At 15.5% G+C, this 16,439-nt stretch overlaps 2 non-coding genes across 2 annotated transcripts; one reads left to right on the top strand and one right to left on the bottom strand.

Moving 5' to 3' along the window:
• The first annotated feature begins 335 nt into the window (after nucleotides 1-335).
• On the top strand, nucleotides 336-406 carry Trnak-cuu (transfer RNA lysine (anticodon CUU)). Its single transcript has one exon. It is a non-coding gene; the product is annotated as a tRNA-Lys (tRNA).
• A 4,922-nt stretch (nucleotides 407-5,328) lies between these two features.
• Nucleotides 5,329-5,413, bottom strand: Trnal-caa (transfer RNA leucine (anticodon CAA)). The gene has a single exon. It is a non-coding gene; the product is annotated as a tRNA-Leu (tRNA).
• Between the last annotated feature and the right edge of the window lie 11,026 nt (nucleotides 5,414-16,439).

The raw sequence follows: 16,439 nt of genomic DNA, 5'->3' as shown, positions 1-16,439 counted from the left end.
TTTGTTGAAATTATTTTTCATTCATCATCTACAACATCATTAATATTTTTATTGTCTTTTTCATTATATTTTTTTATAAAAAAATATAATGAAAATAAAAAAATAATAATAATAAAAATTAAAAAAAATAAATCAAATTCAGTATCAATATTCACCATAAGTTTTTAAAAATAAAATAAATTATATTAATTTTTTTCAATTTATTAAATAAAAAATATTTATTTTCTTATATTATAAATAAATAAACTAAAAAATAACTTAAATTAAATTTAAGATTATTTTATTAATTTTAGTATTTTTTTTATAATAAAATATAAATAATTTAATTTTTTATTGAATGATTAACTTAATGGTAAAGTATTTGGCTCTTAACCAAAAAATGCGGGTTCGATTCCCGCATCGTTCACCATTTTTATTTTTAATTTTCAATTTAATTTTTTAAACTATTTTTACAAACACAATAAAAAGAAAAAATAATTAAAATTAAAAATAATAAAAATAAATTAATACATAAAATATATTTTTAATAATAAATTTGTTTTTTTTTATTTAAATATTAATAAAAAATAATTTATTATTTCAATCTATTAGATTAAAAAATATTATTTTTTCATATTAAAATATCAATAATATATTATTATTTAAAATTTATTTTTTATTATCTTATTTATGTTATTTTAAAAATTGTAATTAAATCATTATCATTTAATTATCAAATATCAATAAAAAATATTTTATTAAATTTTTGATCAAAATAATTATTATATAAAAATTTTATTAATAAATTTATTGTAATCATAATTTTAAAAAAATTAATAGTTTCTATATCTTTTTTTTTTTTTTTTTTAATTTAACTAATAATTCTTTTTTTGAACTTTCATTTGATCTAATTCTTTTTTTATAATTTTTTTAACATTGAAAATTATTTCTTTTTTATTTATTTTTAATAAAACAGAAGAATTAAAATCATTTAATATTAATTTTGTTTTTACAATTATTATTATTATTATTATTATTATTATTATTATTATTATTATTATTATTATTATTATTATTACATTTTAATAAATAAAAACCTTTTTTATTTTTTAAAACAAGATATTTATTATTACATAAACTTTTTATTGAAGATGTAATAAATATGTAACTAGTAGTAAATTTATTAATTAATTCATAATATTTATATAATTGTTTTGATAACAAATTATTTATATTATTATTTAGTAAAGTTATATTATTTAATTTTTCTTTTAAAATTTATTTTATATCTGAAGTTTTTAAATTTAAAAAAATAAATTTAAAATTGAAAAATTATTTTAATTATTTAAAAATATACAAAATATAAAAAATATAAAAAAAATTATAAAAGATATATACTTATATCATTTCTCAAACATATAAATTAATATTAACTTTTTTTTTTTTTTTTTTGTAAGTACTTTTTTAAAAAAATTTAATTTAATTATAAAATTAAATTTTTTTTAATATGGATAATATTTTAAAAAATAAAATGGCGGAGCAAATGGGATTCGAACCCATGCATCAGATTATTTCTGATCTAACTCGTTAGCAATGAGCCCCCTTAACCACTTGGGTATTGCTCCAAAAAAATATTATTAATTAATATTTTATATTATTGAAATATTTTTTTAAATATTTTTATGATTTATTTATATATTTAAAATTAAATTTGTTTTTTTTATTTATTTTTAAAAAAAATAAAAAAAAATATTATTTTTTATTTTTATTCATATTTTTTTTATTTAATCTATATTTTTTTTGATATTTTTTTGCTTTTTCTTTATTTTTTTCTCTATATTCTTTTTGATATTTTGAAATTATTTCTTTATTATTTTCTATATATTTTTTTTGATAATCTTTTGCTTTTTTTTTGTTTTTTTCTCTATATTCTTTTTGATAATCTTTTGCTTTTTCTTTGTTTTTTTTTCTATATTTTTTTTGATATTTTGAAATTTTTTCTTTGTTATTTCCTATATATTCTTTTTGATAATCTTTTGCTTTTTCTTTGTTTTTTTCTCTATATTCTTTTTGATAATCTTTTGCTTTTTCTTTGTTTTTTTCTCTATATTCTTTTTGATATTTTGAAATTCTTTCTTTATTATTTTTTTTATATTCTTTTTGATAACTTTTTAAATCTATATTTTTCTTTTCTTTTAATAAATGATATTCAAGTGTTTTTTTACTTAAATTATTATTAAAATTTACAATGATTTTTTTTTTTTTTTTTTCATATAAAATTTAATATTTATAATATTTTTTTAAATATATAAATTTATTATTGTTTTTTTTTTTTTTTTTTCAAGTACTTTTTATTTAATTAAAATAAATTTTTAAAAAATTTTGATAAAAAATAAAAAATTAATATGTTTTTTTTTTTTTTTTTTAATTGAAATTAATATATTTAAATAAAAAAAAAGAAATTAATTATTCTAAAAAATTAAACAAAAACACTAATAATTGCCATTAATTTAATGATTAAAATTTGAAATTTATTATATCTTTTCATAATATCTTCTTTAATTAAATATGAATTTTTAAAATCTCTTTTAAAAATTTTTTCACTCATATCTTTACAAATGTCTTTACTATAAATTAATAATGTTGTTTGAGAACTACTATAAAAAGAATAATAATCTAAATTGGATGTTCCTACTGTACAAATTTCATCATCTATTAATATTATTTTTGAATGAATATATGCAGAAGCATATTCATAAATTTTTACATTATTTTTAATTAAATTAATATATTTTAACCTCATAACTGCAAGAACATAATTAATTGTAAATTCTGGAATTATTATTCTTACATCTACATTAATATTAGCTGCAGCAATTAAAGCTTTTTCAAAAGAGTCATCAATTAATAAATATGGAGTTATCATCCATACTCTTTTTTTTGCTTTTCCAATAAGAAAAACAAATAAATCTTTTGTTTTTGTACTTATATCATTTGGTCCATCATCAATAACTTGAACAATATTTTTTATTTTTTTATCTATTGTAATACCATTTTGTTTTTTTATTGGTAATAGTTTAATTGGTTTTGAAGTAATAAATTCTCAATCTTTTAAAAAAATATATTCAATACTTTTTGCTAATTCTTTTTCAACTCTAATATGTGTATCATTCCATATTCCATAAACAGATGACATATGACAATATTCATCACCAATGTTATAACCACCAGTATATGCAATTTCACCATCAATAATTAAATCTTTTCTATGATTTCTATATAAAACAATTGGTTTTATTGGAAAATAATTTCCATAAATTTTAATCTTTGCACCATATTTTCTTAATCTATAAAAAGAACTTAATGGAGTTGAAAAAAATGTTCCAAGAAAATCAAATAAAATTCTAATTTTTACACCTTCTTTAAGTTTTTTAATTAAAATATCTGATATAAAATCAAGACAGTCACCACCCCTTATTATAAAATAATTTATATAAATATACTTTTTAGCATTTTCTAAATCTTTTTTTAATAATTCAAATTTTTGAATTGATTCTATTATTAATTTCATATTAAGATCAAAATATAAAGAATGTTTTGATAAATAAGAAGAAAATGTAAAAATATCTTTTATTTTTCTATTTATATTTTTATTATTTAAAATTATTTTTGTATTTTCTGAACTTTCAAATTTTAAATATTTTTTTTCTAATTTTCTATATTTTTTACCATTTTTTTTAAAACTTAAATAATTACCAATTAATAAATATGCAAAAATACCTAATCATGGTAAAGAAGCAACAATAAAAATTCAAACAAGTTTATATTCTACAAAATGCTTTGATAATTGAAAATGTATCATTAAAGCAAATATTGAAAATGTATGAATTCCTAAAAAAATTAATCAAAAAATGTATGAATGCCCAAAAAAACAAATAAGTGTTATCAACACTCCTAAAAATAAAGATAATGTAATAAAAAACAAAGATAATCAAAAATATGTAATTATAGGTTGTTTTTGATTCATAATTTTTTTAAAATAATTTTTAATTATGTTTTAATAATTAAATTTTGAAATACATAAATATTATTATATTATTAATAATATAAAAGTATTTTTTTAAATAACTTTTAATATATATCAATTATTTTTACCTTTTTTTAATAAAAAATATTTGATTTCATTTGATGTTTTTGTTATTTTATAATTTATATCAATTATTTTTTTATTAAATATTTTTATTCCTCCTTGTAAAATATTTCTTCTTGCATCAGAAATAGATTTAAAAATAGAATTTTTAACCATAATATCAATTAATTTTTCATTATCTTTTACTTCAATAAAACCTAATATTTCTTTTAAATTATTAAAATCAATATTTTCTAAATTTTTATTTTTTTGTAATAAATTTAAAACATTTTTAATTTTTTCTTCAATTAAATTATCATTAGAAATTCAATTTATTAAATAAAAAGCTATTTTTTTTTGTAAATTTCTATATTTTTTATTTTTATAATTTATTTCATATGGTAAAAATATATTTTGTCATATTTTTATATCTTCATCAGATATATTGAAAATAAATTGAAATAAATCATAAAATCTTGTTTTATTTGGATCAATTCAAATATTTTCATTATCTGTTTTTGAAAATTTTTCACCATTAGATTTTTCTAATAATGGTGTTGTTAAACCTACAATATTATTGATTTTATTGTTTTCTAACTTATTAATCATTTCTATGCCAAAAATAATATTTGGAAATTGGTCACTTCCACCAACTTGTATTGAAACATTATAATTTTTTCATAAATAATAAAAATCATATGCTTGCATTAAAATATATGAAAAATTACCATAAAATAATATGCCATTTTTTAAAGATTCTTTAATTGATTTTCTTTCCAACATTTTATTAATTGTAAACAAATTACCAACTTTATCAAAAAAATCAATAATTGACATATCTTTATATCATTGATTATTTTCTAATATTTTAGCTTTAGGAATTAAAATTTTAATTTGTTTTTTTATATTTTCAATATTTTTTTTAATAATTTCAAAATCAATTTTTTTACGTTTTGTTTTTCTAAAACTAGGATCACCAATTCTTACAGTTGTTGAACCAATTAAAATTATAACTTTACATCCTAAATCATATAATTCTTTAACTAATTTTAAAGGAACTAAATGTCCAATATGTAACGAATCACATGATGGATCTATTCCACAATAAACAGTTTTTTTTTCTTTTATAAGTTCAATTAATTTTTCTAAATCAGTTTCTTCTTTAATTAAACCTCTATTTTTAATACTTAATATTTTTTCTTTTAAATTCATTTCAATGGTACCCAAGACCGGAATCGAACCGGTACGAGAAAAATCTCAATAGATTTTGAGTCTATCGTGTCTACCTAATTCCACCACTTGGGCAAATTTAAAAATAATTAATAAATTATTTAACTATTTTAATAGAATCACTTTTACTAGAATTATAAAGTTCTTTTTGTAAAACTGATTTTTTTCTATTAACATAGTTTCTTTTTTTAATTTTTTTAGTTATTGATTTATCAAGTAATTTTATTGCAAAACTAACTATTTTATTTTTATCTTTTAAATTTTCTTTAATTGCATTATTTGCTTTTTTTAATGCAGTTTTAATTTGAGATTTAAAATTTTTATTTTTTAAATTTCTTTTTTGATCTGTTAATATACGTTTTTTTTGTTGTTTTATATTTGCCATAATTAATTAATATTTTAAATGAAAAAAGAAATAAAAAAAGAAATTTTTTATTTTTATAACTAATTTTATTTTGAAAATGAAAAAAGAAAAATTTTATTTAATAATGTCTTTTTTAATTTTAATATTTTTAACAGTATATATAATGCAAATTTTTATTTGAAATAAAAAAAATAATTTTAATATAAAAAAAAATTATAAACAAAATAATGAATTTAAAAAACATTTTTGATTTAAATTAAATGAAAGAAGACCACTTACAAAAGAAAGTTTAAATAGTTTAAATCCAATTAAAAAAATTTTGTTAAAAAATGATAACAAAATAATAATAGATTCTTTTATTTCAAATTATTTTCCAAAATTAAAAAAATATTTTAAACTAAATAAAAAATTAAATGATATTTATTTAAATTTAAAAAAACCTATTTATTTAATAATAAAAATAACTTCTTTTAAATTAGTTAAAAGAGAAAATTTAGAAAAAAAATTTTTAAAAAAAATTTTTAAAAATGAAAATTTAATTAATTTAATAATTAAATTAATGAAAAATAAAAATTTTAACAAAAATGAAATAAAAAATAAAATTTCTTATTTTTTAAATAAACAAAATATAAAAAAAGAAGAAATTTTAAAAAAAATATCAGAGCATATTTTGTTTTAATGGTTTTTACTATTTCATTTACATTTCTTTTTATATCTAGTTTAATTTGAGGAATTTTAATAAATACTATTGGTTTTATAGGATTTGTTTTTAATTTTTTAATTTTGATTTTATTTAAAGAAAAAATAATAAAAAATTTAAATAAAAATAAAATTATTTTAATTATTTTAATTATTTTTTTAATAATATTTAAAATTTTAATAACTTCAATAATAAAAAATGGAAATAATGAAATTCCAAAAAATAATAAATTTTATATTTCTGAAAAATATAAAAACTCTTATATAATTAATGATTTTAAAAATAATAAAATTATTTTAAATAAAAAATATTTTTTAAATAATAAATACAAAAGTTTAGAACTTGAAATAAATGATGAAATTAATAATTGTTTAAAAATCAATAAATTAACTTATTCAAATAAATATTTTAAAAGTAAAAATATAAAATTTAAAGCTTTTATTTATACAAAAAACTGTAAATTAATTATAAAAAAAACAAAAAACTTAAGAAGTAAAATAATTAAATATTTTAAAAAAATAAAAAATAAAAAATTTATAAAATGAATAAAATTTCTTATTTTTCAAGAAAAATCAGACAAATTAAATATATTTGAAGAAAAAACCAAAAATTTAAATATTAATCATCTTTTTATAATTAGTGGCTTTCATTTATTTGCATTTTCTTGAATATGAATATTTTTTAGTAAAAAAACAAAAAACAAAATTATAAAATTATTTTTTAAAATTATAGGTTTTTCTTTTTGTTTTTTCTTAACATATTTAACAAATTGAAAATTAAGTACAACAAAATCATTAATTATTTTATTTTGGGTTTTATTTTTTAAAAAAAATATAAAAACTTATGAATTTATATCATTTTTAGGAATATTATACTTAATTTACAATCCATGATTTATAATAAGAATAGATTTTCAGTTAAGTTTTTTAGCAAGTTTTTGATGTTCTTTATTATATGGAAATACAAAAAACAAAAATTTAAAAGATTGATTAATAAATATTTTAAAAATAAATTTTTTAATTTTTATATTATTATTACCAATAACATTAAATATTAATTATAAATTTTCTATTTTTAGTGTTTTAAATACAACATTTTTTTCAATTTTAATAATTTTGTTTTATCCTGTTTTTTTTATATTAATATGAATTTTACCAATTTATAATTTTATATTTTATATAATAAATTTATTTGAAAAAATTATTATTTTTTTTGATTCTTTTAATATAGAAATAATAACTGGAGAAATTAAATGATATTTAATTTTAATATATTATTCTAGTTTAATTTTTTTATTTTATTTAAAAGAAAAAAATAAATTAAAAACATTATTAATTTTTATCATTTTAATTACATTTTCATTTTTTATAATAAATACTTTTAAATATAAAAATATTTATAAATTAATAATGTTTAATACAAATCATGGTTTATCTATGTTATTTACAAATAGATATAAAAACATAAATATATTATTTGATGCAGGAATAAATAAATTTAAAAAAAATAATGAAAATGATTTAATTTTAAAAAATTTATTAAAATTAGGAATAAAAAAATTAGATGCAGTTTTTATTTCACACAAACATATAGATCACTATAATAATTTAATTTTTTTAAAAAAGAAAATAAAAATTGAAAAAATTTATAATAATAATTTTTTTCAAAAAAAATATGTAATAAAAAATATAAATATAAAAAATTTATCATTTCCATTTTTTAAAAAATAAAATAATAAAAGTTTAATACTTAATTTTTCAATCAATAATAAAAATATTTTGTTACCATTTGATATAGAAGAAAAAGTAGAAAAATTATTAATTAATAAATTAAATCATAAAATAGATTTCTTACAAGTTGCACATCATGGCTCAAAAACATCAAGTAGTATAAATTTCATAAAAAAAATAAGACCAAAAGTTTGTTTTATTTCATCAAATAAAAAATCAAAAATTAAAAATAGATTAATAAAAAATGGTTGTAAAGTTTATAACACTAATGAAAATGGAAACTTAACAATATTTTTTGATAAAAATTTAAATATTGAAACTGAATTTTAATTTTAATTTTAAAAATAAAACATAAAATAAAAATATGGAACTTTTATATTTAATAAATAGTCAAGATAAATTTCTTTTTATTGAAAAAACAAAAGAAATAATGAAAGAGAATAATTTAAATAAAAAAATAAAAACAATCTCATTTAATTTAGAAGAAAAAAATGAAATAAATGAATTAATTAATGAAATCAATACAAATAATTTTTTCTTTATTAAAAAAATAATTATAAATTTAGAAAATTGAAATAAAATAACAAAAAATGAACAAGACAAATTATTAAAAATTTTTAAAAAATCAAAAAATTTTATTTTTTTTTGAAATAATTTAAAAATTAAAAAAAATTTTAAAGAAATTGAAAAAATTTCTTTTTTAAAAAAAATAAGTAAAATAACTAAAATTAAAAAAGAAAAATTTATAAAAAATCAACTTGAAAAAAATCATATATTTTATGAAAAAGAAATTATAAATTGAATTTCTTTAAATGTTTTAGATGATTTTTTTACTTTAAACAATGAAATGCAAAAAATAATATTTTATTTTTTTGCAAAAAATAGAATATTAAAATTAAATGATGTAAAAAAAATTTTAACTGTTTTTAATAACAAAAATATATTTGAATTATTTAATGAAATATTAAAAAATAATATTAAAAAAAGTATAAAAATATACAATAAAATTTTAAAAGAAAAAACTTCAATTAATTCAATATTAATATTATTAGAAACATATATTTGAATTATAAAAAAAATACAAATTTTACAAAAGCAAAATTTAAATTATAAAAAAATAGCAATTAAACTTAATAAAAATCAATTTTTTATTTTAAATTTAATAAAAATTTTAAATATTCAAAGAAAAAATGATCTAAGTTCAATAATTGAAAAATGATGTTTACTAGAATATAATATTAAAAGTGGTTTTTTAACAAAAGAATTAGTATTTAAATTATTTTTAACAAAATAAAAAAACAAAAAAAAATGAAAAAACATATAAATAAAAATATAGATTTTAATAAAGTTTACTTATATGATAGAAAACCAAAATTTATACCATATTTAAAAAGATTAATTGGTATTTTTGTTTTTTTAATAATATCAACATATTTTATTGGTTATGGAATTATTTATTTAAAATATGCAAAAGATGCTATATTAAAAATTTTTTTCCTTAAAAAATGATTAATATGAATTTTATTTTTTTTTATATTTTTTTTTATAATTTATAAAAGTTTTAAAAACTTTAATACAAAAACAGAAAAATATAATGTTTCTATATCTTTTTATTCATTATCAATAATTTTTTGTATAATTTTAATAATCATTTTATGAACATTTACAAATAAAGAAATTAATAATAAAATAAAAGAAAAAGAAAATAATTTAATAAAAAACATTGATATAGTAATAAAAATAATTATTTCATTATTAATATTTTTCAAAATATTTACAATTATAATTATTTTGATATTAAAACCAAAAATTGATTTACAAAAAGTAAAAAAATTGAATTCAGAAATAATTAAGCTAACAAATGCTAATTTAAAAAATGAAGAATATATTTTTGATAATTCTATTTATAATTAAATGAACAAAATTAACAAAAGATTGAAATTATTAATTAAATGAATTGAAGAAGAAAAAAATTTAAAAATAATTGCAGATATTGGAACTGATCATGGTAAATTACCTATTAAACTTTCAGAAAATGATGAAAATAAATTTATTTTTGGCATTGATATTGTAAAATCAATTATTAAAAAATTAAATGATGAAAAAATATATAAAAACATAAAATGAATTCATGGTTTTGGTTTAAATCCATTACAAGATCAAAAATTAGATTTAATAATAATTGCTGGTATGGGTATTATTAAAATCTTAAAAATATTAAAATTAGATAGTAACTTACAAGAAAATATAATTATACAAACTAAAGAAAATTTAGAACAAATAAGAAATTGAGTAAATATAAAAGAATATTCTATAAAAAAAGAGAATATTTTAGAAGAAAAAGGACATTTTTATCATTCTATATTTATTACAAAAAATAAAAGAGAATATAAAAAATTAAGTACAAATGAAATTTTTTTTGGTCCATTACTTATAATAGAAAAGTCTAAAGATTTTATAAAATATTGAAATAAAACATTAAAATTTTTAAAAATAAATATAACAAAAATTAAAAATAAAGAACAAAAAACAAAATTTAATAATAAAATTGAAAAAATTGAAAAAATATTAAATAATGAATAAATACAAAAATATAAAAAAATATTTAGAATCTATTTGTCCTATTGAAAATATTATAGAAGGCGATTTTGTTGGTGAACAACTAAATTTTAATGAAAATATTAAAATTGAAAAAATATTGATTTCACTTGATTGTACAAATGAAATTATTAAAAAAGCAATTAAAACAAAAACAAATTTAATAGTAACACATCATCCATTTTTTTATCCAAACAAAGAAGAAGCTATAAAAGTAATTGAAAAACAAAAACAATTCAAAATTTTAAAAAAAAATAATATTTCTGTTTATTCATTACATACAAATTATGATGAGATTTTTTTAAAACATGTTCTTTTAAAAAAAATTAAAATAATAAATAAAAAAGATTTTAAAAACAAATTATGTATAGCTGGTGAATTAAAAGAACCAAAAAAATTAAAAATTTTTATAAAATACATTAATAAAATTTTTAACATTAAAAGTTGTGATTTTTTTGGAGATGAAGAAAAAATAATAAAAACTATTTTAATTTCACCAGGTTCTGGTGGTTCAAATTTAAAAACAGCATATGAAAATAATATAGATTTATTATTAACTGGTGAATTAAAGTGAAAATATTGATTAAAAGCAAAAGAATACAAACAAAAAGTTATAGTATTAGGACATCAAATGGAAGAAGAATTTGTAAATCATATGTATGATATTTTTAAAAATTATTCAAAACAAAATAATTTAAAAATAAAAATTGAAAAACATTTTTTTGGACCAATTAAAAAAAATAGTAATGATTAAAATTAATATACAAACATCAACAAAAAATAATATTTCAATCCTTGAAGTTTATGGACATGAAAAAGTTAAACAAAATGAAAAAATAAGCACTTTATGTGCAATAGTTTCAACAATAATTCTTGGTGGAATTAATTTTTTAAATAAAAAAAATATTAAAAAATTAATTAAAATAGAAAATAAAAGTGGTTATACAAAAATAACAGTTTTAAAATCAAATACTGAAATACAAAATACTTTAAAAATATTAATAGTACAATTACAAACAATAAATTTATATTTTGAAAAAAAAATAATTATAAATTTTAATAAAAAATAATTATTTTTTATTATTTAATTGTTTTAATAATTTTTTTCTATAAGCAACTTTTTTAAGTAATATTCTACGAGCAACAATATCTTTTAAATTTTTTTTCAAATGATCTGTTAAATATTTTATTTGTTCTTTTAAAAATGAAATTTGTACATTTACTGAACCAGTATCATTTTTATGTAATTGATTTTTTTTAAGTAATTCTTTTTTTTGTTCTATTGTTAAACTCATAATATATTTGTTAATAATTATTTTAACATAAGCAATTTAATTTTAAATAAATTATTTTATTTTATTAATATTTTCAAATAAAATTTTTTCCTGCTAAAACAATAATATCATTATTTTTAATACCTTCAACTTGCAAACAATTTCTTATATCTTTTTTTTTGAAAAACATATTTATTTTTTCTAAACCATCATCAGAAAAAATATCATATTTTTTCAATAAATTATCAAATAATTGACCAGAAATTTCTCATATTCCTTTATTCATTTTTTTTAATCTTATTTCAGAATGTGGTAAATGTTTTATTAAAAAATTATTTTTATATTTTTTTTGAATATTTTTTTCAAAAATTGTTTTATTTTTCTTATTTTTATCATAGAATTTAAATAATTTTAAAATTAATTCATTAATATTTTTAAAACTAATAGATGAAACAACAAAATAATTTTTTGAATTAAAAATATTTTTATTTTTAATTTTTGAATCAATAATTTTAGAATTTTCAAGATCTATTTTTGTTCCAATAATTAAAGTTGGAATTTTTGAAAAATTTAAATCATATTTTAATAACTCATTTTTTATTATTTTATAATTAGAATAAAATTTTTCATATGATTCTACATTCAAATCTATAATATGTAAAATTAATTTACAACGTTCAATATGTCTTAAAAATTTATTTCCAAGTCCAGCACCAACACTTGCACCTTTAATAATACCTGGTAAATCAGCTATTTTTAATATTTTTTTATCTTTCTTTAAAATACCTAAATTTGGTGAAAGTGTAGTAAATTCATAATTTGCAATTTGTGGTTTTGCATTAGTAATTGATTTTAGTAATGATGATTTACCAGCATTTGGTAATCCAATTAAGCCAATATCTGCAATAGTTTTTAATTCAAGAACAATCTCTCTATATTCACCTAATGTTCCATTTTCAAATTTTTTTCCATATTTATTTTTATTAGAAATAAAAAATGCATTTCCTCTACCACCCTTCCCTCCATATACAATTGTAAATTTTTCATTTTCTTCATCAAAATCAAAGAAAATATTTTTTTTATCATCTGAAAAAATAACAGTACCTACTGGAACTTTAATAATCAATGGATCAGCATTTTTTCCATTTTTTTTTGATTTATTACCATTTTCACCATTTTTTCCTCTAATTAATTGATTAGATTTAAAATTTGAAAATGTATTAATTGAAAATGATGAAATAAAAATTATATCTGCACCATTTCCTCCATTTCCACCATCTGCTCTAGGAACTTTTTGGTGTCAATCTTGAAAAAATGATAATGCACCATTTCCTCCATTTCCAGCTTTTACTTTAATTTTTATTGAATCTACAAATTTCAAAATAATATTTAAATTAATTCTTTTTAGGAATATAAATTTTAGAATTGTTTAATGTACTTATTTTATTTGTTCATTTTTCAGTTTCTTGTGTATTTTTGATTGCTTTAAAAATAGAATTTAATTTAGCATCTAAATTGTCTAAATGTGAAAGTATTATTGATTCTATCATCTTAGGTTCAACTGGTGATCCCATTTCTAATTTTCCATGACTTGATAAAATTAAATGTTGTAACTTATAAATTTTTTCTTCATTAATTTTTAAATCTTTTCCAACTTTAAAAATTAATGATGCTCCAATTGAAATATGTCCTAACAACATACCTTGATTTGAATAACTTTCATTTAAAAAATCACCAATTTCATAAATTTTTCCAATATCATGAAAAATAATTCCAGAATATAATAAACATTTATCAATATAAATTTCTTTACTATAAATTTCATAAATTTTTTCAGCAGATTTTAAAATTGTTAATGTATGTCATAACAAACCACCAAATACATCATGATGTATTGAAATACCACCTCTAGTTTCTTTAAACTTTTTTTTATTTTTATCATCAAAAATTGTTGAAATAATTTTTTTATAATCTTCATCTTTAATTTCATTTAAAAAATATTGAAATTCTTTTCACATATTCTCAATATTATTTGGACTTGATGGAAGTATTAAATTAATTATTTTTTCATCTAAAACAACTTCTAATGAATGAATTATAAATTGTATAACACCATTATAAAAATTTGTTTTTCCAAAAATTTTTAAAACATTACCATGTTTTAATTTTTCTTCATCATTTGAAGAAATGTTTCATTTTTTTGCATTAATTGAATTTTTATTATCTCTTAAATACAAATTAATATATGATTGTCCATTTGTTGCAGTTTTTTTAACTGGTTTATAAGCCATTGCAAAAAAAATATATTCTTTTTTATCAACTGATTCATCTAAAATATATTTTAAATTTGTCATTTTTAAATTTGTCATTTTTAAATCTTTCATTTTTTTATTTACAATAATTACTAATTAAATTATACATTTTTAAAAATTTTTAAAAATTTATATAAATTTTATTTTTTTAAAAAAATAAAATATCAAAAAATTTAAATTAAAATTATTTAATATTTTATATGATAATTTTTTTTGATTTAGGAATAAAAGGGGCATTTTCAATTTTTGAAAATCAAAAATTGATATTAACAGAAAAATTTGATCTTGGTGAAAAAGCAAAAAAATCAAATAAAGAAAAAATAATTTTATTTAACAATTATTTAAAAAATAAATTTCCAAATATAAATATTTTTAAAAAAGTTGGAAGTTATGAACCATTTGGTAAAAATTGTAAAACTATAATGTCAATTTCTTTTATGATTTCAATATTAATTATTTATTTTAAAAATAGTTCATTTTTTCTATTAAATGAATGAACAATTTGAAGAGATGCTACAAAATTAAAAAAAATTCCTATAAGAAATATTAAAAAAAAATCAACAATAATTTGAGTAGAAAAAAAATTTAATCTAAAAAATATAAATGATGATGAAGCAGATTCAATTTTAGGAGCATTTTTTTTGGATTTTTATATAAAATAATTTTTATTTAAAAAAATATTCAAAAACTTCAAAATAATCTGAAACAAAAATAATTTCTAATTTATCCAAAACTTCTTTAGGAATTTTTTTAACATCTTTTTTATTTTCTTTAGGTATTATTATTGTTTGTATTTCACTTCTTACTGCAGAAATTGCTTTCTCTTTCAAACCACCAATTGGTAAAATTTTACCTGTTAAAGTTATTTCTCCAGTCATTGCAATGTTATTTGAAATTTTTTTATTTTTAAATAATGAAATTAATGCTGTTGTTAATGTTATCCCAGCAGATGGTCCATCTTTTGGAACTGCACCTTCTGGAACATGAATATGTATATCATTTAAACTAAAAATTTTATTATTAATTTTAAATTTTTTTGAATTTGATTTAATAAAATCTAGTGCAATATTAGCAGATTCTCTCATTACTTCACCCAATTTACCAGTAAGTATTAATTTACCTGTACCACTAAAATTTGTAGTTTCTATTGGTAAAATATCTCCACCATATTCAGTATAAGCTAATCCTGTAACAACACCAATTTCATCATTTTTATTTTTTAAAGTATGTTCAAAAATTTTTCTACCTAAATATTTTTCTATATTTTTGGAATTAATAACTATTTTTTCATTTACTTTTTTAAAAAGTAATTTAACAATTATTTTTCTACAAATTTTGTTTATTTTTCTTTTTAATTCCCTAACACCCGCTTCACGTGTGTAGTATTTAATAATTTCTAAAATTCCCGAAATTTCAAACTCTATTTTATTTAATCCTAAATTTAATTCTTTAAAAATTTTTGGAATTAAATGTCTTTTTGCAATTTCAATTTTTTCTAATTCAGTATATGATGAAAGATAAATTATTTCCATTCTATCCCTTAAAACTGTTGGAATTGAATATTCATAATTTGCAGTTGCAATAAATGTAACTTTCGATAAATCAAATGGTTCTTCAATATAATGATCTGAAAAAGTTGAATTTTGTTCTGGATCTAAAACTTCTAACATAGCACTTGTTGGATCACCTCTATAATCACTTGAAAGTTTATCAATTTCATCAATTAAAATTAATGGATTTTTTGTACCTGTTTTCTTTATAGCTCTAATAATTTTACCTGGCATAGAACCAAGATATGTTTTTCTATGTCCTCTTATCTCTGCTTCATCTTTTACACCACCTAATGAAATTCTTGCAAATCTCTTACCTAATGCATCAGCAATTGAAAAACCTAATGATGTTTTACCAACTCCAGGCGGACCAATTAAACAAATTATTTGTCCAAAAATTTTATTTGAAAAAATATTGGTTGCTAAATGTTCAATAATTACTTCTTTTGGTTTTTTTAAACCATAATGATTTAAATCTAATATTTTGATTACTTTTTTTAAATCTTTATTATCTTCTGATTCTTGATATCATGGCAAACTCATTACTCAATCAATATAATTTTTTACAACTCC

The sequence above is a fragment of the Lingula anatina genome, unplaced genomic scaffold (assembly GCF_051362555.1).
Source record: "Lingula anatina isolate TDL-2025a unplaced genomic scaffold, LinAna3.0 unanchor82, whole genome shotgun sequence".
Classification (NCBI taxonomy): domain Eukaryota; kingdom Metazoa; phylum Brachiopoda; class Lingulata; order Lingulida; family Lingulidae; genus Lingula; species Lingula anatina.
Note: the sequence above shows the minus strand (reverse complement) of the source record. Positions and strands in the feature narration are given on the sequence as shown.